The 25,576-nt window shown below is 33.4% G+C and overlaps 1 protein-coding gene across 4 annotated transcripts in view; it reads right to left on the minus strand.

The window, feature by feature from the left end:
- PCDH9 (protocadherin 9) overlaps nucleotides 1-25,576 on the minus strand; it is a gene marked incomplete at both ends in the record, with an annotated part of 868,640 nt that overhangs the window by 506,361 nt on the left and 336,703 nt on the right. The gene's annotated exons all lie outside the window — the stretch shown is intronic.

The raw sequence follows: 25,576 nt of genomic DNA on the forward strand, positions 1-25,576 counted from the left end.
CACATTCCAAAGCTGTCAGCTTGCAAACTTTCAGCAGAAAGAAAAGCCTCACTTAAAGAATGTAAACAAGGACGGTGAAGGTCTTGCTATCTAAAGATATCAGCATTCAAGAAGTGCTCTGGCAGCTTGAACGCAGCAAGGCAGTGGCAAATCCTAGGCTCCACTGTGAGAGTGAGCCTACTTTGGAGACTCCTGCAACTGTCTCCTTCCTGCTAAGTAGTTTACCTGTGATTGCAATGGCAGAGTCTTCAAAAGAGTGAAACAGAGGCCTGTCTCTGTAGAAGCAACAGCAGTCTCTCTGAAAGAATCAGTTTGGCATTTCTAGGGGAAAGGTCATTCCTTACACCTCTGAAGAGGATAGATAACAATAATAGAAAGAATATCAGGCATGAAAACCTACATTTTCATGGAGCCCTAAAGGAAACCATGACACAGCTGCAAAGCTGGTACTAGGAGCCAATGCACTAATTTACCCTACTTCACTGCACTCACTTTCCTCGTCTGTGAACTGGCATCCCAGCTGGGAAAAGGAATGTTTATAGAGACTTGCTGAATTTTATTTACAGGTCTGGTGGGCTCCTTCTAAGTTTCAAAGAAAAGACACATCCAGTGTTGGTGAGATATCGAATGGTGTGAAAATCACCCAAATGTTCTTGAAAGATAGCACCCTTGTGACCTAAAGAAGGATAATATCAAGTTAATAGTGGCACTTTGAGTTCATCCAGCATAAATATCAGTGCCAAGGCAATCACACAGAGTACCCTTGGGATACTGGGGTGATAAATCAGAACTTGGAAGGAAGCCTCCCAAATTACCCTGATTGCAGAACCTAAAGAAACTGATTGAGCCCTCTTAGAAACTTTTTCCCATCAGAAAATAGAGAAATATTTTGTCACACATAATCTAAAAGAGCTGTATTGTTACAGACATTCCTATTCAATTATTTATATATCCTCTTTCTGGTAAATCTCATCTGATTCTCTCTCCTTTCTAAATGTCACGAGTTTTACTCTCACACTGGCACTGATGTTAACATTTGGAGGGGGGAAAGGTTGTACTTAAGTTTAATAGATTTCATATTTAATAATGTAGTCAATAAAGTCTGCCCACTTAATCAGTCAAAGGCTATTCCACTCTGGACACAAAATGCCTCCAGTGAGCCATGCTGTTTCCATTACACACAATTCAACTATTATCTTCAACTCTTAGGAAAAGAATTTAATATTTTCACAGCTGTACCTATTGGTAAATAAATAAAATGGAATTGTCTCTAAATAAATGAAACAGTACAGACATTGTACTTTGCATATGATCGTTAACAAAATCACAGAACAAGGCAAGAAATTCAAATCTATAGGGATTTGAAGGATTTAAAGCACTTTTATAACCTTTCCTTTCTTTCTTGTGACATTCTTTGCTTGGCCAAATTTTAGCCAGGCTTCTGAACCTTCTTCGAGGCTCATCTATGCACTTTCATATAAAATTCAGTTTTAGCAAGAAGCCCACAAAATCACTTTAACAGAACATTTCACTCTGGGTATTCAGATCAGCTTGGATATCTTATCAAATTGTTCATCCTCCACCATCTCTCAGGTGATGGCTGATTATCCTGTCTTCAGCAAGCATCCAAGTCAGGGTGGATCAGACCCATCTATATTACTCCTGAGGTTTTCTCCTAGTAATTTTCTATCCACTGACCCCCTCCCCCCAACCCCACCATCCTCCTTGTCTATAGATTCCCACTTGCTCTTGCCGTATTTGGAAATTGAATTCAATTTCTCTCCCTGACTGCCCGGTGGCCCCTAGACCTTTAATGATGGTCCTGAATTATATAGAAGGTGGACAGCCAAAGTGAAAACACCACCACATAAAAACTCTATCACCAATCAGACTCTAAAATTTCCATCAATTGTCTCTTTTGTGTTCAACTTTATAGCAAATGTCATCATTATTTATAGCAATATTATTCTAAGCAGCATCACCACCATTGCTCTATTACCTTCAAATTAGTTTTATAGCCATTAAACAATAGTTTTGAAATTTCAATTGTTGATATTAACATTCTTTAGAAAAAGAAATAGTACATGTCTAAGTAATTTTCCCCAAAACTTGCAGGTGTTTATTAGCTCAAAAGTGAGTGCAAAATAGAATCACTCATGGAAAACTTTAATTTTAAACCAGGAAAGTATCTATCCAGTGACACATGTGTATGGCAAATAGAAGTAGGATTGCAAAGCATACTAATTCTAGTGATTTTGAAGATAAACAGATGTGTGCAGTTAACTGAACATATATTTTCCTGTTAAGAAGGCACACAGGACTTAAATTTATGATATCATTGCCTAACATGGAACTCCCATATTCCTACATTCTGCTATTTAGAAAGCCAGCACTCAAATTACTATTATATGTACATCCTTTGATGGAACTTAATATTGAGAGATGACTTTAGCTTTTGCCAAGTCTTATTATGTTATCATGAAGAAAATCTGTCATCTATTCATTTCATTAAATATTTTAAACAATCTGAAATGTAAACTGATAATAAAATCTCTCTCTCTCTCTGTCTCTGTCTCTGTCTCTGTCTCTCTCTCTCTGTCTTTGTCTCTGTCTCTGTCTCTCTCTCTCTCTGTCTCTCTCTTTTGTTTCCCTAACTCATTAATTTTCAGTTGAGGGCTTCCCATTTCTGAAAAGTTTCTTAAGATGTTCCAGGTTGGTTTGATTCATCTGTATGCAGGGAATCCATCCTGCCTATAATTTTCATTGCTTTTGTCACTCTCTATTATAATGATCCGCCTATAATTTTTCTTCTCAACTACTCTATAAATTCCTTCAAGACAGTGACTTTTAATATAAATGACTGGATAATTTGGCAACAGAAATTATTACTGTATCATATGACATGAACCATCTAGATTCATGAAATGAGCATATCTCCATCAAGAAAAGGTGTGCTATGACCTGCATCATTGCTGTGTCCAAGATTTCAATTAATATGCATTTTGATACTCAGTCTCTATTTTATCATCATAGAGCAAATCACAGCAGAAACAGCAGTGGGAAGCAATAATATTTTTGAGGAAAAACTATAAGAAAGAAAACACTAAACATTGAGAAAATTCATTAAATAATTTTAGACATTTGAGAAAATATATATTTTTGGAGAAAATGCAACTTTTTTAAATTTGTCTTAGCAGTCCTCCACAAGTAAGACACACTTATAAATACAATAGTCTATTTGTCTTAACAGTGGGATGTTGAAATTCGCATAAGCAAAGCCACAATATCCTTTTATTATAAAAGTAGTTGGTGTCATCCAAATAGGAAACTATTCCTACTGAGAGGTTAATTTGGTTGTCACATATGACTATAGGAAGATTAAAAATACAAGCAAAAACAAGGTCTGAAAACATACCACTTAGATTCTGATTTTCCTTCATTCCTCCTTGGCCATGCAGCCTTTGAAAAGTTACTTAACAACCAGGGGGAAAGGGGTGGGCGGACAAAGGGGAGAGAATGGAAAATGGTGGTGGACAGTGGGTACTTGGGTGGTGGCTACATTATGACATCTCCATATAAAGGGGGGTCCTATACTTCCAAAATAGAAACAGCAATGTAAACCAATGTTACCTCAGTTTAAAATTAATATATGTATTATATATATAATACATATATATTTAAAATTTCTGGCTTCAGTTTGCATATTTGAAAAACAATGGTAATAATAACAATAACTTCAGATTTTGGTTTTGAGAGTTAAGATACTTGAGGGAAAAGAACATTTAGTATACTGCTTTCAAAATAATAAGTGATCATTGTGACAAATCTCAAGAAATCAACTTGACTTTCAATTTTCCAACATAAAAGATGGTGAAGCAGATTCTGAAGCTAAATTGTTGCGATAACACCAAATGATGATGATGATGATGATGATGATGATGATGATGACAACAAAGACAACGACTATGATGATAGTAATAATCTGCTGTACAAACTATGTGACATGCAAAATTTCCAGGGAGCCTTTGGCACTATAGGCCAATTGACAGAAACTATAACACAAAACATACTTTGTGGTATTTAGCAAATTTTAATGCAAACATCCTGTTTGGCATTTCTCATTTTCTTCCTAAGGATGGGAACATTTCTGAGTTTCTTTGGTCATTGGCTCATTCATTTTCTTGAGGCTGACTCCCTATTCCATGCTCCCCTCAAAATGGGTTGGGGGTAGTGGTGGAAAGATAGAAAAACAGATATTAGAGGCTTTGAAAGAAGATCAATTTTATTCAGAACCTAAGTTAGTTTCCTTTTTGTTGTTATACTTAAAGTCATTTAATAAAAAAAGTGATTATGGATGATTTACTCTCAATATCTCATCATATAACTACCAAAACACATTCAAAATGCACTTAGACATTGAAAACATTAGTTTATATTTAACAGTATCCAAAATTTGTGAGCAAAGTAATTTTCTCTAGAGTCAACACTGCTTATTTTTTCCAGTCTGCAAAGTTTCTCTGTAATGTCCTCACTTTGATATTTTGCTTCATTTCTAAGCAAAAAAAAAACCAAAAAAAAAAAAAAACAAAACAACAACAACAACAACAAAAAAAAAAAACAAGACAAAACAAAACAAAACTGAAGATAGTGTGAGTAGATGACTCTGCTATTGCAGGAAGAAAGAAAAAAAAAATCAGAAGAGACAGGAATAAATGCATTTGTTAAATGAGAATCTGTTTCTACTTTATCATTTCTACAGATATTGCTCTTTGAGATCTTGGAGAAAACACTCACAGATGTATGGATACCATCATATGACAGTAGAGATGTATACTTAATTTCTGACATTTTCTAAGGTTTAGTGAGTATAAGCAAGACATAATTATTGTTAGAGAATAGGTATTAATATTGAAAATCCAAAAACTAAGCCTGTATGTTTCTCTGTCTATAGAAGTAGTAAAATGAGTCTGTCTCTTATTTTGATTTTTTTGTATTCAACATATAATAGAAGGCTGGACTGCAGTCTTACTTTTGATTTTTGAGTCCTTTATTCTTCAACTCACTCAGGAAGAAAGAGTAAACTAACAGATAAGTGATTATTTTCTTGTTAGTGTTTATCTCTCAGACCCTGAGGATACATGGAAAATAAGAGTTACTCACGCTTGGTCTTCATTTAAGTTAAAATCCCATTAAACTATTTTCCAATTTCTATTGAGGCACATACCTAATGATTATTAATGTTCTCTCTGGTGATGTTTATGGATGCAGAACCAGGGAACAATTTGTCTCAATAAGAGAGACTAAGATTGTAGAATGATATTTGGGTATCTAAATATTTAAAATACCTAATTGCTTATCTCTTAGTAATATTTCATCCCTTAAGGGAGACTACAGTGTGCAATGCTAAGTAACTCAATAGCAAATGATTTAATATTTTTATGTGAATCATAAAATGTAAAAGACAAAGCAGAGGTATAGATGTGTGATGAGAATATAGCTGTAATTAAAAAAAAAATAGAAACATGATAAATAACTGAAAGTAAAGGAGAAATAATTTGTTAGGTCATGCTATTTTAAAATTATATTCTGAATATATTATCTGGAATGTATAACAAGCTCTCATCTTTCTTTTGTGACTTTGTTTTTGCTACTGCCAAAAAAATAAACTGCTTAAAAATCACTTATAATGTAAATCTATAGGGGTCAAGTAAAAAAAAAAATTGAGATGAAAAATTTCTGACATCTGTCAAGTATTATGATTTTTTTAAAAAAAAATCTAGATATTTTTTGTTTCCATTTCATTTTCCCTTTCAAAATCAAGTGTAGGATACATGGACTGTGGCAGAAGATTATGAGTGCCTTCGTGCTGGGAGGGGTGTGGTCACACACATATGAAATAGTGTGAATCTATGCTTCTCAATCATATACAGTGTTATAAACCAATATTACCTCAAAACAAAACACTTCCATGTAAAAACTTAAGTGTAAAAAAGTTATAGTTATTTTTCTTATTGTTGAAAAAATAAATGTGTATTTCAACTAATTTTATCATGGTTAATTACAATTTTATTTTATAGTATGTATTTAACATAAATATAATTGGTAGATTGATGAAAAATATGACATTATTAAATAATAAATTAAAGTTAAAATCAGTCTCTAAATAGGATTCTTAGACTGATTTTCTGTCATAACGTAAATGCCAAAATGTAATGAGTGATTCAAATTTCACTGATATAATATGACATCTGACAGTTAAAAATGGGTTCCTAAAACTGCTTCTAAAATGTAATATGCAATACAAATTTAGCAAGGCTAAATTCAATATTAGTTTATGAAGATAACAGTACCACTGGGCAAATTAAGTAATTTTACTATGACAAAATTCTATAATTACTTTTATAATTATGTTTATTTACAAGGTGAATTTCAATAATACTAACTTATTTTTAAGTCATTATCAAAATTTTTAAAAGTTCATATGCAACTTTATAGAATATTATAATCCTTTATATTAACTATGGCTTTCATATTCTCTTATAGAAGATATACCCATATATATAAACGTATCTTTCTTTTACACATTTTTAATAAACATTTGAGGAATACCAACCATGGACAAGAAAAATATAAGAAAGATGGGAACAAAACTGCGTTGTGTTTTCTATAGAAGGTGTTTGTACAATTTCTCTGGAAAACATCACCAACATGAACCCAGAATAAATGAAGACTGAAGATAGATACTAGACACTTTTAAATCTACTTACAAAGTAAATTTGCTAGCCATGCAATTATCAAGGGACAAATGATATAGAAGCAGGTGCTGACAATGATATGGCAGGGGCTGAGTTGGTAATTTCTATTCACATAAAGGAACAGTTGGACATTAAAAGATATGTTACATATCTTATATCTGACTTAGTAGAATAGGCAGTTATTATATGGCTACCATATAACAGTCACCATGCTAGGGAAGTGTAGCTTTAAAAACATGGGGGATATCTGGTTGTCTTTAAGAACTTATAAATTAGCATGGTGAGAATATATTTAAAACTATTAAAGTTTAGATATAGATAATAATAATAATAAAGATATAAACATTGATACAGACTGATATAAAGTAATGTAAATAAAATTGTTGTTATTCTGTGGGAAAATAAAATGTGCCTTCAACTAGTTCTTGCTCAACTTAAATTCACTGAATTTTAGATTCAATCAAACCACACATGATTTTCATTCCTCAGTAACCACAGATTCTGTTCCCTTTTAGGTCTGACCCACAACTAACGGTCCTTGTTCCCACATAGAAACCCTTCATGACAATTCCAGCTCTCTTAATGAAGATGGAACATTTAAAGAGGTGATTTTAAGATGAAAAAATTAACACAGAGTTTAAAAATTGATACCAGTAACAATAAAGAGGAGTTTCAATCATGTCCTTTAAACATGCCTTAATCATCATCATTGTGATGACTAACACTATTGAAGACTAGAACAGATGCTGAATACTTTATACCTGCTACCTTTCAAGGGAAGAAAACTGAAGCATAGTGATATTTTAAAAATGATAACATTGTTGCAGAAAAAGTGAGAATTCATTTTGCATACTTATCTCCATTTCTGCTTTTTCTGTAAGACCTGCTATTTATTCAATATCTTGTTGAATTCAGTATTTGTTCATTGCACTTGCATTTGCAAAACCTTGTTAATTTCCCCCAACTTTGAAGTTGGGGGCAGTTGTGAAAAATACACAAACAAACTCATATTTATGTTACTCTCTCCTTTCTTCATTCACTACTGTTTCTCTAGTAACTAGAAGACTGGGGATAAGCACTGAACTCTTTTTTTTTTTTTTTTTTTTTTTTTTAAGATAGGAAGAAGGAAGAGAAACAGAAGGAAGGCAGACTCTTGTGAGAGAAACTGAAGTCCAGAGAAAACACAATTCTCTTCAATTCCTAAGAGAGCTACTGATGTTTGTCACTATTGCTCATCACTTTGGAATGGACTTTTTATACTTGAATCCCTCTACCATACAGCTGCCAAAATTATCTTTTACCATACTGCTGTATGTTCCTGTCACTAACAGCTTGGATTTCATATTATTTATATTTTTATGAGACATTTCTTGATCTACCTTAGTACAACTTATAGACCTACTTCTTCACACTCAGAAAAAGATCAAATCATTTTTCTAGTCAATGCTATTTCTTCTCCTATTTCCCTTCATTTTTTATCCCTTTGGTCTGAAATTTTCACATTATCTTTATTATTACATGGCACACTTATCAGCCATCTGGGCACATGTCAAAACTCATCTCTTTTTTTTTTTTCCTTTTTTTTAAGATTTATTTATTTATTGCTACAAGCACTGGGTACAGTCAGAAGCCCGAGAGGGTGAGAAAATTCACCAGAGCCAGAGCGGGGAGCAGAGCAGGCAGAAGGACCGAAGTACACTGCTGAGGGGAGTAGCGGGCGGCAGGAGAGGTCTGCGTGCCATGTGGGACTCACGCCAGGTGGCCGGGGAATCAAACCAGTGCTGCAGGAACTGTAGGCAGCTTCCCAGCCCAGCGCTCAACCACTGTGCCACCAGGGAGACCCCAAAACTCATCTCTTAACCCCGAAAAGAATGAGTGATAATTTGGGCTTCCCTGGTGGTGCAAGGGGTTAAGAAGCAGCACTATGAAGCAACCCACAGCTTCTGCAGCACGAGTTCAATCCCTGGTCAGCCAGGGAGCAAACCATATGGCACAGCAGACCTCTCCTGTCTTGCCCGCTGCTCCCCTCAGCAGTGTATTTCAGTCACTCTGCCTGTTCTGTTCCCCACTCTGTCACTGGTGAATCCTCTTACCCCCAGCACCTCTGGCCTGTACCCTAGTTCTTTTTTCATAAATAAATAAATCTAAAAAAAAAGAATGAGTGAGAATTCTTTCTATACATAAAATAGCATATTTTAACACAATATTTTGATTGTTTAAACATTATCTCTATTGCCTTGCACTATATGTCACAATTATTCTATTACTGGGTGTAGAGAAATATAAAAATTATTATGTGCAATACTTTAGTGAATTTATTCATGCAATAAATTCAGCTTCTATTTTTTTTTTCTTTTAGAATGTTGACCTGTCTTTTTAAATTCAAATTTTGAAGAATAAAGCTAAAATAATTTATTATATCTGGCCATCCACATGTCACCAGCATACATACAACATGATTAAAATGTTAAGCATATAATGATTCTTCATAAATCACAATACTAGGGAAAAACTGGGCATGGAAAATTAAAATGAAAACAATATGATGGGTGATTTAATAAAACAAGATGCCTTTTTTTAGTCCAACACTTTTTATTCAACCCCTTAATAGTACTATTTCTTGACCACTACCTCACACCATATACTAAAATCAACTCAAAATGGATTAAAGAACTAGACATGAGACCTGAAACCATAAAATACATAGAAGGAAATATAAGCGAAACACTACGTGATTTGCATATCAAAGACATCTTTACAGACACATCACCCAAAGCAGTGATAGTGAAGGCAAAGATCAACAGCTGGGACTACATCAAATTAAAGAGCTTCTGCACAGCAAAAGAGACAATAACAAAAACAAAGAGAAACACCACCAACTGGGAGAAAATTTTTGCACACAACACTAATGATAAAGGACTGATCACAAAAATCTGCAAAGAGCTGATGAGACTCAACAACAACAAAGAAAATAATCCAGTCAAAAAATGGACAGAGGAGCTAAAAAGAAACTTCTCTGAAGAGGAAATGCGAATGGCCAACAGGCATATGAAAAAATGTTCAACATCACTTGCAATCAGGGAAATGCAAATCAAAACTACCATGAGATACCATCTTACACCAGTGAGAATGGCACATATTAAAAAAACTAGCAACAACAAATGTTGGCGAGGTTGTGGAGAAAAAGGAACTCTTCTGCACTGTTGGTGGGAGTGCAAACTGGTCCAACCACTATGGAGAGCTGTGTGGAGATTTCTGGACCTACTAAACATAGAGCTTCCACAGGATCCAGCAATTCCACTCCTAGGTATTTACCCAAAGAACACAGAAACATCAATTCCAAAGAACACCTGCACCCCCATGTTTATAGCAGCACTATTTACAATAGCTAAGCTTTGGAAACAGCCCAAATGCCCAAAAATAGATGACTGGATCAAGAAGATGTGGTACATATATACCATGGAATATTACTCAGCATTCAAAAAAGATAAACACATGCAATTTGCAGCAACATGGATGGCGCTGGAAGGGATCATGCTCAGTGAAATAAGCCAAAAAGAAAAAGAAAAATACTGGATGGTCTCACTCATAGCAGGAATCTAGAATACTTAAATAAGGGACCAGGAAAATGAATAACTATAAGAAAGTGAAAATCAAAATCAACAAAAACTATGAACCAGAGACACTTTTTGGGGGGTGGGGGGCGGGAGGGGAGGGATTGGGGTCAGAATGGGGGGATTGCAATTGTATGGGGAATATAAAAATAAAATTTATTAATTAAAAATAAATAAATAAAAATAAAATATCATGTAAAAAAAATAGTACTATTTCTGTAGGGAATCCAACTGCATATATCAAACTCAATCTGATATCTGAGAACAATTATGGATCAAATTCTTTGGGATTCAATTTTTAGGCCTTTAAAATTAAACAAATACATTCAAATATATTGGCCAGTGCAATTTCTTCCTTTCATCTCTGTAGTTGGGCTTGAAAATCAGAAATGTTTTTTGCAATATAATCTTTAAACCTTGGTATAAAATGACTGATGGGATGATGATAATATATGATTAATTAAATATGAAGAAATTTCAAACAAAAATACTAGGCCATATTCATGAATCATTCTAGGAAGCAGGTAGTTCCATGTTTTCAAATTTATAAGACTAACATTTGAGTTCTACTATCTTAATGTATATATAAATGATGAGTTACCATTAAATAACTATGTAATATGCACCATTTCCCTTTTTCCCATTTATTCTTAAAAAAAATCACATTGATAAGAAAAAGCTAATGTCAACTTTACCTTCATCTGAAGAGAATGGTTTATTTTGAGTAAACCATATTAATGAGTCAGCTTTTTATGTTACTGTATGTTATTATGACTTGGTATGAAATAGTAGCATAATATATACATAAAATTTTAAGAGACTACATTATAGAAGAAATTGCATTTTGTGTTCATTTCAAACATGTACAAGTTATTTTCTCTTACTACCAAATTCCACATTTTAAGTATAAAATCTTAAGTATTTAAAATAAAAGGAATGACTGCCAAAGAGCCCAATTTACCTTTCATTATGGAAAATGTACTTGCAAGGACAAGAAATTCATTTCAATCTTTTCTACTGTTGAACAGTTTTCATTTTTATAATTTTCCTTTTAATGTGGCAGGCTTTTCTCCTAATCCCCATGCACTGAGTATCTACTGAATGCCATATTTTGATCATTTCACAGTCATTTAATTGCCAGTATAGAAAACATACACACTCCTTCCCCATCTCTACCCAGGGTTTCCAAGTCTTGTTTACCAGATATATCAAGCCTGGTTGCCATAGGGAATAGTGTCCACATTGCCACTATCCAAGATTCTCTCCTTTGTATATACTCTAACTAGCAATGAGTGTTTAGTGTACACAACTGAATATAAACCTCTAGATATGACTTGCCCAGCCATATATATAGTCAAATCATTAAATTCCTTAATCTGATCTAAGAAAATACTACCATTTTTCAGTAATTTTTAAATATACTTGATTATAAAGTCATGATCAATTTAACACTCTGAATCTTATTTGATTCACTGAATAGTTAATTCATATATAGAGATACATATTCACATATACATATATATACATTAACCCATATAGAACATCACACACAAGCTCACTCATTTCTGTTTTTATCTTTCCAATCACTAAGAAACTTTCTTTATCCATATTCTGTCATTAGCCTTGCAGATCTTCATACTACCTGAATATATGATAAACATACTCTCTGAATTTTTATCAAAGCTGGCAATAAACTAAGCCTAGATCAAACTTGGATCTGGAACAGCACTGTGCTGTATAACCATACATAGAACTCCTATAGGTTTTCATTGCTATCCCATGGAAATTATATTATAAAGCTGTCAGACGTAAATGAGATAAATGAAGATGCCTGGGGAAATATTTGGCTTAAAATAGGTGCTCTATAAAATATGCTTTGTAAGATTCTTTTGAGGCCAAATCATTAAATAAGACTCAGTTAACTAGCTAAAACTCATTTAGCAGGGCATCTAGAGGTTTAAAGATTCCCTAAGTATCAAATCCTCTATAAAATTATAGAAATATTTCAAATTTTCAAAGGTCCTTTGAATTATTTTTTTCCAATAGTATTTTAGAATGAAGAAACTAAAACATTCCAGGTGCAAAAGCATGAATGTATATATGTGTGAGTGTGTGTGTGTGGTGGGGGGATCTGTTTGAAATACAGTATCATTTGGAGAAACAATGTTTCATAAGTACTTGAAATAGAAAAATTAGCTTCAAGTCACTAACTAGCATCTATTGTACCACCTACAGGGGCAGTATCAACATCTCCCCTAAAGGATCTAGACTTGATTATGATTTTTTTTCAAATATGATGCCAGCGGCATTCAAACAGCAAGATGACTTTGATAATTCAAGTAGTGTAATTCAAACACATGGCTCATGAATGAGGGATTACAATATCACAACCCACTGTGTAAAAATCTGGTTACAGAGCTCTGCAAGTGTGTGAAAAATTAATTTCATATTAGATATAGATCCACATGTATCGTCTAACAAATTATTTGGAACATTCAAGCATATGTTCTGCTCTTCTTCTTATGACTGCAGTAGGAAAGTGTGTACCCTGCTGTTTAGTAAACATCCGCACGCTTGCATTCTCACTGAGTGCATATGATGCAAGATACACAGAGCATACAGAGCAAGGTTGAGAGGCTGCTGGGAACATCTTCCCACTTTCTACATGAGAGAGCGTGGGCAGCTTCCATTCCAGTGTCTTTTTTAGTGAAAAGACTGCAGTGTATATTTTTAAATGTCAACCAGGGAAGTTTCCACTTACGTAAGAATCACATTTGCCCTATATTTTCCATATGATCTCAGTTTTGATACCTACATTTTAAAAATCAATATCTCCCAATTTTATTTATAATCTACTACTAATAATTCACAGACATTATTACAAACTCTAAGGAGCCAAGGAACTTCATATTTGTTTATGCAGGAATTTACAGATTATGCAAATTAGTGGAGCAATTTGGAGGACCTGGAATATATACTTTCATTCTCTCTGAATATTGTAAAACACATGTTATGTGTCAGGCAGCATGCCAGGTCCCTAAGTCCTACCTTCCTCTTGAAAGACAGCCAATTCTAATATAATCTATTTGTTATAAAAGGTTGCATTTGGGTTTTAAATTTAGATATTGCTGACTATCGAAACTATTCATCAAGGCATTAAATGTCTTCATTGAAAATTCTGCCTTCCTGTCTTGTCATCATATGAAAGATAGCAAATTGACTAATTCCTACTGTGAATAATCAATGAGTAGAATCAATTGATTAATACCTGGTGTGAATTATCATAGTGTTTAGTACTTGATAAAATTTTTCACTATAGTATTGCCAACACTTCCTTGAGCCAATGACCCGGACTGATAATGCTTTGTAATGTGAATTAAAGTTCATATTATGAATTTAAGAATCAGAGAATAAGAAAATACTATATGTAGATATATAATACCCAACTATTGTACAATTATCTTTCTCTGTATAAAAAAATGAGAGCATGGCTACAAATCAGAGATTCACTTACTGTTGATTAAGAATGAAGGCACAACTTAACAAGTTAAAAAAAAAATCACAAAACAAATAAATGTCTTATTGACACTTCAAATTTGGTTTCTGGTCTCTAAATTCAGATGCATTTATTTGCTCTTCAGGGTGTCAACAAAGAGATTCCTAAAGTTAATTTTCAAAGGAATAAATCAGGAGAAATTTTAGTTTTTCTAATGTTTGGTATTCATATTACTTGATTTTCCTTTTTGTTTCATGGACATGAACATGAATCACTATTTTTTAATTAAGTATAGTGTGCATAGCCTAATTAGCAGTCAAACTAAAATGAATTATAATGAAGTATAACGATGTTAGAGGAATTATTTTTGAAATCAGTAAAGAGACCTCAAAATATCAAATGTTTTAAATGTCACCAGACTTTAAAGTAAAACACTGGATAGTTTCACATATTCTATTTTTATTAATATGATGATATTTTCCAATTTTTTAAAAGTTGTATTATTGGAACCTTGTCTTGCAATGCAGCTAAACTTATGACATCATTTTTAGGCAATATAATTACATTACACATAATCTAAATATTTTTTAAAGATGTATTTATTAATTTATACAAACACTGGGTACAGTCAGAAGCGTGGGAGGGAGAGAGAATTCACCAGAGCCAGAGCAGGTTGCAGATCAGGCAGACTGATGAAGTACACTGCTGAGGGGAGCAGCGGGCGGCAGGAGAGGTCTGCGCAACATGCGGGACCCTCCTCTGGTGGCCGGGGAGCAACCAGGGATCGAACCGGTGCTGAAGAGGTCACGGGCAGCCAGGCAACCCAGCGCTCAACCGCTGTGCCACCGGGGAGGCCCGACTAAATATTTAAAAGATAACCACTCATGTATAGAATTGAGATGATTAAGTAAGATACTGTATGTGAAAGCTGATAAAAGTGCTTGATCTTCATTTAATTCATGCTCAAATTGAAAAATTCTTTAAGTAGAAAAACTGGAAATTCAGATGTATGCCCTTTTGAGCACAAAAATAGAATTCTATCTAAAGTGACACTGTATCTATACATAAATATTAGTACTAGAAACAAAAGGAAATACAATTTGAGGAAATGTAAATTTTTGTACTATTGGATAACTTTCACTCTTGGCGAATTTAGCTTTGTACCTAAGCTTTCACATGCTTCCTAAAGAGAATCTCAAATCAGAAGCGGTCAGAAAATGAAGAAATTTTAGATGCTCAGCTTGGAGTCTCAGATTAGGGGATTTCCTCTGGGAGTATGTACCCACATTCTGCTGTTCCAAGTTGAGATATTTGTGAAAGCATTTTGATCATTTCTACTACAGTTTTTCCCTCTAGGCACCATAAGTTTAGTTTTAGGCTTAAACCAACACCTTAGACAGAAAACAACATCTTCATTGGACTGAAACTTTCAAGTACATAATGCTTGATGTTTACAAAGGAAAAAAGGTTATTCATCACATCCTTAGAACCTACACTTTTCTTTTTTTCTGGCAGGTGTATCCTGTGAATTCAACTATCTTATCTGGAACTGTATTCCTCAAAACTCAATAAGAATAGATAACAGCTCTGTATTTCAGTGACTTCCACAGGTCTGTTCCATGGGTGCTCATATTAACTTCTAACTTGATAATCAGCAGCCAAAAAGTAGAAAAGATACAGCTCTCAACTTTGAATCTAAAACTCCCTTTTCTATGATCAGTATTTGTTACCCGTCTTCTAAGAGATTTTTAAGTATCTTCAGAAATATCTTTACAGAAAATGTAAGATAAAAACATACGGGCTGGTTCGAAAGTAAGAAGATGCAGAGGAAAAAAAGGGTGATGAACAAGGGAAATCTTAAACACACAAAGAGTTTCAATGTAAAAACAGAGGTAATGTAACATTTTGCCTTTAAAGCCTTTTCATTATTTTGTCTCAAAATTTCTTCCTTTTAGAGTGTGATGGTTTATGACCTAGTTAAGATAAAAGAAACAACTAGAGTTTAATATCCGTGTACCTGAAAATGGAATGTGAAATATTTGGCATATTATATACTTTATAACTTTCAACAAAATAAAGTTTAAGAAGAAAGATCTGTTTACATACAAGATATTTTTAAAGAACAAGAATCATTGGAATTTGAGAATAAGGAGGAATCTTGGTGATTTCAAAGTACAATAATCAAGAGGGCAGGTAAAGAAGTACACAAAAAACACTAACACTGAAAATTTATATTAGTGCTTTTCTATTTTCTTTTTTAATGATGTCCACAGATTGGGCAGGGCATCATACTGCATAGGAAATGATGAAGTGAAGGAATGTATGATGACAGTGGATAACCTAAGTCTGCAATACACTGTCACCATTCAGTGTGGAAAGTAGGAGGTATCACTATAGAAACAGTCAAACTGTTATTTGTGAAAAGCTGTGCCTTTCCCATGGAGAGGGCAAGTCTCTTTGGAAAACAAACACTTAGAAGATTTGCTGTAGGCTAATTTAAAAAGTGTAGAGAACAGTTACTTTTTCTCAAGTCAAATTATATACATATATATATATATATATATATATAAAACTCACAGTTAATAATTATGTCCCTCCTATTTTGAGCTTTATCGTGTCGAATAGTGGGAATCCCACTATTAAAACAACTAGTGGAAGCATTCTCTAGTGTGGTAGAAAGCAAACAAGTACAAATCTTAAGCTAATTTTACAGCTGACTTTTTAATGGCTTTGGCAACAGTCAAGGAACAGCCTTTACTCTAAAATGCATTCTTATATTAAAAGTAGATGGATAAAAACAATTTGCCTACAGATGAAAGAAACTAAAAAAATGAGCACTTGGGTCCCAGTGGTTGACTACAAATTATCATTCTTTTTTTCCCCATGGTGAGACACACACTTACACACACTCCACTCCTACAGATGGTATGGTAGCTTCACAAAATAAGCAAAAGCACATGCAAGTATCAAATGGCAATTTAGGATTAATTATGTGTAAATAAGCCAAATATGTAAGAAGTCCAATTTCCACTGAGATCACTTAAAAAAATAACCTCAACTGAAAGGTACCTTGGAGAAAAGATGACTGTACTCATTTTTTGGGGACCTAGAGACAGGAAGGAAACATGAAAGGAATTCTCAAAAATACATTTGTGAGAAAACACATCAAACATCTAATTGAATTAAAAATTATTCAAATTAGATTTACAATAGATTGCACAATTATTAATACTCTAAAGTTAAAAAGCAGAACAGGAAATGTAAGAAAACATCCGTTAGAACTTACTGACACATTTAGATAATTTAAGTGGCTTGGCTTGAAGACAAAAAAAATTCAGTTTAGTATAAATTAATGCAAACAGATCCTGGAGCCAAATGACAAATCCAAAAAATGCTCCAGGATACAGGATGAGAAAAGAGATGTTATTATTGAAGGAAAAATAGCTGCAAAGCACTCAACTCAATGCATAGTGGCAGTGCATAGAACAAACAAGAGACTGGATGTATTATACTCCCGAAGTATGAATGACTAAATCAAGTAAGTAGAATAATAATAAAGTACTGATTGGATTCATAATTGTTAGTATATGAATAGTACTCTGTTAGGAAGTTACGGTGAGGGCATAACTTTTGATGTCCATAAGACACAAAATACAACTGCTAGAAAGCCCCTGGGTACAATCATCCTATGAAAATGAAACATCAGACATCATCACTCGTGACAGCAACAACTCTGAAATAGAGGGAAATCGATGAGGGTTGAGACATGTGCCTTTCAAGTGGATAGTCCACTGTTGGTAATTGAAAGCTGGCAATCTAGAGCAGAGAGATATTGAAACTTCATTGGACTACAAAATATAGTAGGAAAAATAAATTATATTACTAAGCAGTAAAGTAACACTTCAATTTAAACAAAAAAATCTAATGTTATTCATATATCTTTCCCAGGCTCTATTGTACTTAATACTCTATAGTCCTGAATATGAATAATTGTCTCAAGCTATTTCAAAGTCTGACTGCCTTTTCAGGTCTATACAACAAAGATGACCCCCATTTGCAACATAATAAAAATTAACTGATGAGGTATTGATTATATTGAAATAATACATGTAAAGAAGATAATGGACAGTGGGACCATGGCATTTATTTGGATATTTTTCTCAGTAGATCACAATAATTTAATAAATTAGTACAATAAATTGTTATTATAAGTTCTTGATGATAGGGTTTAATAATGTGGTAAAAATTTTACGTTCTGAAGACCAATTCAAATGCCAACATTAATTATGGTTGGACAAATTGTTAAGTCTTTCTACACCTCAGTAAATATTATCTTTTAATGAATGGGAAAATAATATTTTGAATTTTAAAGAAATAATTCATCAGGCATGCCTGAAAATAACTTATGAATTAGTAGTGGTTAGGTCACCTATGATATCTATCTATGTATGAAACTAACTGAACTATTAATAGAATATTATAATTTGCAATTTGGATTTGTGATTAGGGAAGTGCTTTGAGTTTTAAAAGGGTATATAACAATATGTGATTCTAAAGCATATTACTTGAAGATATTTTACAAAAGAAATATTGATACACATGCGAACATGTATACTTGTATAGGTGGGTACAAATAATATCAGTTTTGAGCATTCTAGTCTTAAAACTCCAGAATTATTGCCAACGGCTTTTATAAATATACAAGTTGTATGTAGTCTTGAATTCATAGTCACAGAAATAGGGGGACAGAAGAGAAATATTTGTGTATGTGAAATTTGAGGAATAAAATATTGCCACAGTTAGAGTTGGGTAAAACAGGAGAGTTTAATAGATTTATCTACAACAATATTAAGCAAAAGTTTAAAAATACATGGCCCATTTTTAAATCAACCATTGTGGTATTTTATGCATAACCTATTAAATTTGTATGTAATGCAATCCACTTTTAAAAATGAATTTAAGTAAGATGGAGATTTTAACAATGTTAATTCTTCTAATCCATGAGCAGAGGATATTTTTTCTTTTTGTATTGTTTTCTATTTTTTAACAATGTCTTATAATTTTCATTGTACATGTCTTTTACCTCCTTTGTTAAGTTTATTCATAGGTATTGATTTCTTTGTGTGATCGTATTATTTTAATTCTTTCTCTTCTAGTTTGTTTGCATATATAAATGAAAGCAACTGATTTTTGTGAAGTTATTTTGTAACCTGCCACTGTACTGTACTTATTTATTGTTTCCATTAGTTTTTGTTTGGTGGAATTTTTTATGTATATTATCATGTCATCTGAAAATAATGATATTTTAACTTATTTTTTCCTAATTTGGATTCCTTTTATATCATTGTCTTGCTTGATTGCTCTAAGATAGAATTTCCAATGCTATTTTGAATATAGTGATGAGAATGAACACCCTTGTCTTTCCAGAATATAGAGGGAACATTTTCAGTTTTTCACCATTGTGTATAACAAAAAAAGATAAAAATTCCAACAAAGAAATAAATTTGCATTGTTTTAAAACATAACTAACTATTGTATTCCGATATTTGGACTGGAAAATAAAGTCACCAAATTAAAAAGCAAATGGTTTTCTATCTTCATGAAACATTTGTTCCTGAGAACTTCTCTTGGTGGCAATTTAATTATTTTTGAAATTAATATTATCTTATATGCCAAGGAGAAACTGTGGAACTGTGATTAATATTTTCAAAAATATGTAAAATATTAAAAATATAAAAATAGTCTCTAAATTATTTTTAATTAAAAATATTTTATTTATATATGCACGGAAGAATGGGGGTATAGGCCATAGGTGCAGGGGGTAAGAGGATTCACCAGAGACAGAGTAAGGAGTAGAACAGGCAGACTGACTGAAATACACTGCTGAGGGGAGCAGTGGGTGACACAGTAGAGGTCTGCTGTACCATGTGGGTCAGCTCCTAGGCCAGGGATTGAATTTGTGCTGCAGTGGCTTGCCAATAGCTAGATACTGCTGAGACTTAACCCCTTGCACTACCAGTGAGGCCCAAAATTGAAACTTTTAAAAATATATTTTTTATTGATTTAATATTGGTTTACATGGCTGTCATATTGGTTGATATGGCTGTCTCCATTATTGAAGTGTAGGGCCTCTATTTTGGGCATTGAATTGAAACTTGATTATTATACTGTTCCTTACATTTCCTTATTTGTACTTTTACTCCACAAACAGTATTTATTTGTGTTGTCAGAATGCTGTCTATTCTCTCAAATTCTTGGAAAATGTTACAACTAAATGTGGTAGTGAAGTTTTACTCATTCTTTCTCCAACTACATTAACTCAGTGTGTTTATTCTTCCTTTCTAAATGTTTCTCACTCTTGAAGTTCTGGTCCTATTTCCATTTCTTTAATTACTATAGACAAGTTGTACTCCTCTCTTCGTACTTTAAGTTATAGTACTTACATTTTAGTTCTATAAAAAGCAGCATGTAATTATGCTCAAAAAAGATCTTTTATGCACTTGTAACTTCCCTCAATCAGACTAGTAGTCGTAAATAATTGTTCAATTTTTATGCCTTCAAAGTGTATCTGAAAAGCAGATACTTAATGGTAATGTGTTTGTTGCTTTCAATACAAGGTATTGACAAACTAGCCTTTTAATGAAAAAGATGTCCATGTATGGGAAGACAAAATTTAACAACATATAAATTTCATGAAGCAAAACTCTTCTCAAATCATCTAACTGCATAGGTTCTATGTTCTATAGCTAATTAATTAAAGATAAGCAATGCTGCCCTCATGAAAAACTCAGATTCTTCTTCCTTATGATAATGTCACCATTGATAAATTTCCATCAAACTTCTAAAAAAATGACTTTCAAACTCATTATTATAACACTCAGTATCTTTCATTATTTACATAAAGTTTTTTTTTTTTAATCATTCTTTTTTCAAAGAATGCTACATACATTTAGGTCACGGCTCCTCACTATCACCTGAATCTACACAGAACTTTGGTTCATACTATCCCCTGTACCTAGAAAGCTCTTCATGTACATCTATATGGCCTCTAAAGCACTGATCAAATGTCAAATGCTACATGAGTGTTCAACTCATCCAACAGTTGGAAACAGTCATTTACGCTTTTGTAAAATGTGGACATAGGGTCAGTGACTTGGAGATTTATACTGTTTGGCTCATCTGTTTTCTTACTTTTTAAATCTTTTTATTTTATATTTTAATATAATTTTTTAAATATTTATTTATTTATTTATACAAGAACTGGGGTACAGGCCAGATGCACAGGAGGGTGAGAGGATTCACCAGAGAGAGAGCGGGGGACAGAACAGGCAGACTGACAAAATACACTGCTAAGGGGAGCAGCGGGCAAGACAGGAGAGGTCTGCCTCGCCATGTGGGACCCTCACCGGCCGGCCAGGATCGAACCGGCGATGCAGAGGCTGCGGACAGCCTCATAGCACTGCACTCAATCACCTGCGCCACCAGGGGAGGTTAGATAAATTGCTAGATGTATACTCATTACAGATGTATGTGCACTTGAAATAATTTGTCTTGGTTACAAGCATCCAATAAAACTTGAAAAGCTCCATTTTCCTTCCTCTAGCAAAGAAGGACCATTTTAATGACTAAGGATAGTCTTTCCTTGGAGCACGAACCACATTACATGCGTCCTGAAGTAATTGTAGTGTCATATGGGAGAGTAATGAAATACCACCATATTAAAGGCATAAAGAAGTCCTCCAGGAAAGAACCCTGGAGGTTTATATATTTATTTTTTAATACAAGATTGTTTTCTCCCCTGTTTTGCTGTGGCTCCTGTTTTCTAGAACACTAGCTCATGGGACATAGATTGGGACATACTATTCTACTCTCTATGACTAACCATCTCTTCTAGTAACATAACCACACACTTCCAACTTAAATGCCCCTTTCTAAATTGCTGCCCCTCCACTATGAGGATGTTTTCTCCTAATTCACAGCTATTGAAATCTTAATCATCATTTAAGAAAGATTTTAAATATCACTGTCTACTGCTTTTTCACACAGCCTCTATTAGAATCTAATTCCTTCTTTGTGTTCTCACAGCACCTAAAATATAGTAGATACCATATCACTGTTATTTATTTAATGCTGATCTTTGATTCATAATGCATGTGAATGCAATATCCTGTACTCAACAGGAGATCTAAGATGCTTGTAGCATTGAAAGACTCCTTTGAATTAGGCTGATTTTCTGTGGATATTTGGTGGGAGGTGAATTAATGGTGGTTATGTTTATTTGTGAGGACGAAAAAGTAATAGGAAAGGTAGCATAAGATTCCAAAACTAAACTGGGATTTCTTCCTTACAATATTTTTGTAAGGAAATGTGATATTGATAGTTGACTAGACCATCTATAAAATAAAGTCTTTTTTAGACAGATCAAATAAATGTTTTAGTGATCAAATAGAAGACATGCATTTGACAAGTGGGAGAAGTAAATGATGCCATATCAAAGTAATTAATATAGTTTTTATCTTATTTTTGTATTTTTCTTTCCCATCACCCAAACTATTACACATGAAAGACAAAAATATCTTTTATGATAAGCTTAGTGTATTAAAATAATGCCAGGTTATATGTTATTGACTCAAAATTTTTTAAAACATTTACATTCTTGATTTCTATTGTCTATTGTTAAATCTATAGTATTATGATATTAGTACTGGTTTACAAATTCAAAAAAGAAATAAAGTTAGTTAAAAAGGTATCTCTTCTATTACCTCTTGGTTCTTGAAGTTAAAAAGGATCTTTTCTATGACCTTTTGGTTCTTGATCAAGATCAAGTATAAAAGTGTGTCTTTCCTAATACAGCATTCCCTGCATTACAATCTTCCCATCCTTTGTCCTGATTTTGCTACTTTGTTACTCTTTGTGCTTTAACCCCCCAATAGTTTCTGATGCTCTACTTAAATTCCATTCTTCCATGAGTCATTATTTGATATGTCAGGCTGAATCTCATCCACCTTCCACCCTTCTTTCACCTTATGCCCTATCACAACATAATATTCAACTTATGTTGCAGTGTTGATACGTAGGTAGGATTTGGCTCAAGTTCTAGGAAACTTGGATGTAGAAAATAGAAACTTTGGGAGAAAATGTTCATTCCCAAAATGCATAGAATAAGCAATGTACTATAGATAAGCAATATGTAATGTAGATAAGCAATATATTATTATGAATATGCAAAAAATCAATATAAAAAAGAATGTGCTAAATAAACTAGGCTAGTCTGAAAGATATTTGCTCATTTTTGAGTAATGATATTATATAATAACAATTTTTATTGTATATCACTATCAAAATTTTGCTTTAAGGTCCACATTTCTTCTTTATTGGGTGTCTTTAACAATACCAAATTCCTGGGCTTATGATTTAATGGAAGAGGCACTGATGAGAAGAAGAGAAGTTTCAAGAAAAAAAAACAGAGTTTATGCATTGATATTGCCTAATCTGCTGATACTCCAATTCACTAGTTGATGTCACTGAACTGGATATATTATTAGTTTTATCAAGGCCTTTTGGTCCCCTAGTTAAGAGTACTTTATTTCTGTTCTATAGTTACATTAAAGCATATAGGAATATGGATAAAAATAAATATGAGGAATTATAATAACATAATTTGTCGTTACCTATAAAAGTGAATGCAGATATCTGCTGAGCTGTGAACAATCTGGATGGAGAAATAACTTATATGTCTTCCATATAAAAGTATTTTCTTTATCTAAATATTCATATCTACTTAAGGACATGCTGCTGGACTTTTTCCATTTCTTCCATATGCTGCATGTCCCAAGCCTATTGGATCCTCTTGGTATTGTAAAATATGCCATTTTCTTCTCATAAAGCCCTTGAGCAGGAAAAACTTGAACCATGCTTAAATGTTCAGCGTGAATTCAAATACAATTACAAAACCTGGCCTTCTTTCTATTTCAATCCTGTTGATTTGTTTGCCTTTGTTGAACCATTAAACTTATGAAAGGGACTTTTGTATTTAATTTTATGTTTCTTAAAGGGTAAAGATGTCCCTGAGAACAAACTCTGATCTCTGTTTTTCAGAACATGCCTGAGCAATTTCCAAAAGGTTTAACTCTCCCTGAGGACTTATAAAAAAGGCAAAGGTGTGTGAGAGGAATGTCCCTTCTCTATTTGCCTCTCGACCTCCTGCACAAAATATAAGCAGAATTAAAACCCAAATGGGGCCCGTGAATAAGTATCAGAGTCCACATAGGTGTTCCCCAGTGTCTGCAGCTGCAGCTTCCATCCTGAGCCTGCTGGGACTTGATTCTAAGTGGTGGTGAAAAGCCACTGAGGGGTTTGTGTTAGCCAAAGGCCACGAAAGCTGCCATCCCCAGCTGAGTGATTCTCTGTTCAAACTGGGCATGGACCCAATTTGAACAGAGAATCTGTTTTCTTCTCTTGTTTCAAAGGGCACATTTCTGTATACTTCCTCATGTGTAGGGGTGAACTGGGAACAATATTCATTTATATTCATTTATAACTGAAATCATAGTGTTAATTATAACTGAGTATTAATAAATATCTACATAGCATTATGATATGGAAATATATGGGTATCTGAAGAGCCATAGATTCCAGTCCCTTCTTAAGAAAGTGCACAATTTGCAGAGATTATTTAACATTCAGGGACTATATATTTTAAGTCAAAATGTGACACCAAGCTGTCTAGATAATCTCCAATTCACGCATTCTTGACATGCAATATTCCTGTGATAGAACTGCTCTTTCTTATTCCATACAATCTCGAGGTAATTAAACATGTCTCTCTTCTATAATGTCTTATATGCAATTGTATTTTCTCTCTTTTTCTAATTCTCCTACCTGCAAATATAGTAATGCGCGTGCATGCACATGCACACTCACACACACACACTCACACACACACACACCATGATTCTGGACAATTTCTTAAATTATTCCAGACATTCTTCTAGGCCATGCTGTGTTTCTGGATTTGTAGTTTTGGCACTCCAATACCAAGTTCACATCCTGGACTGTGCCTTCTATTAGTAGATGTCTGGGCAGTCTCCCAATAAAGCTGAGCAGCTTCAATATCATTAGTGGGATGATGGTATTTCAGTTCCTCTTCCTTTCATTCCTCTTTAGTTTACTATCAGTGCCACTGAGCTTAATGAACTAAACCGCCTGCTCATGCATTAAAAACGGAGAAGTGCATTCTTCCATGGGAAAAAAAAAAGTGCTATGTTCTATTTTCTACAGCAGATACATTTTAACAAATATAAAATAGGAAAGGAAACATGAGTACATTTGTGCAATAGGGAGATGTTAATAAGTGTAGTTGAAACTTTCAAATTAGGAATGTACTGATTTGCAAATATAGCATGCCCTTGTGAATAGCGTAAATTCAAAATAAATAAAATAATTAAGAATATTATTAGTACCAGTTCCCAAAATAATTCATTACTAGCTATATTAAAACCAATGTACAAATTACTAATGAACTATGAGAAGTCATGTAAGAGCTGTGTTACTGAATGTTACCTAGATAGTGCATTTGCATCATTATTTCTGGCATTTTAAGTAAATCATATACTGGCTTAGAAGGAAAAGCATATACATATTATTGAAAATACCAAAAACCTAATTGCAAAATCAAAATGACATTTGTTACATAATAATATCTATGAATT

The sequence above is a fragment of the Talpa europaea genome (assembly GCF_964194135.1).
Source record: "Talpa europaea genome assembly, chromosome: 6".
Classification (NCBI taxonomy): domain Eukaryota; kingdom Metazoa; phylum Chordata; class Mammalia; order Eulipotyphla; family Talpidae; genus Talpa; species Talpa europaea.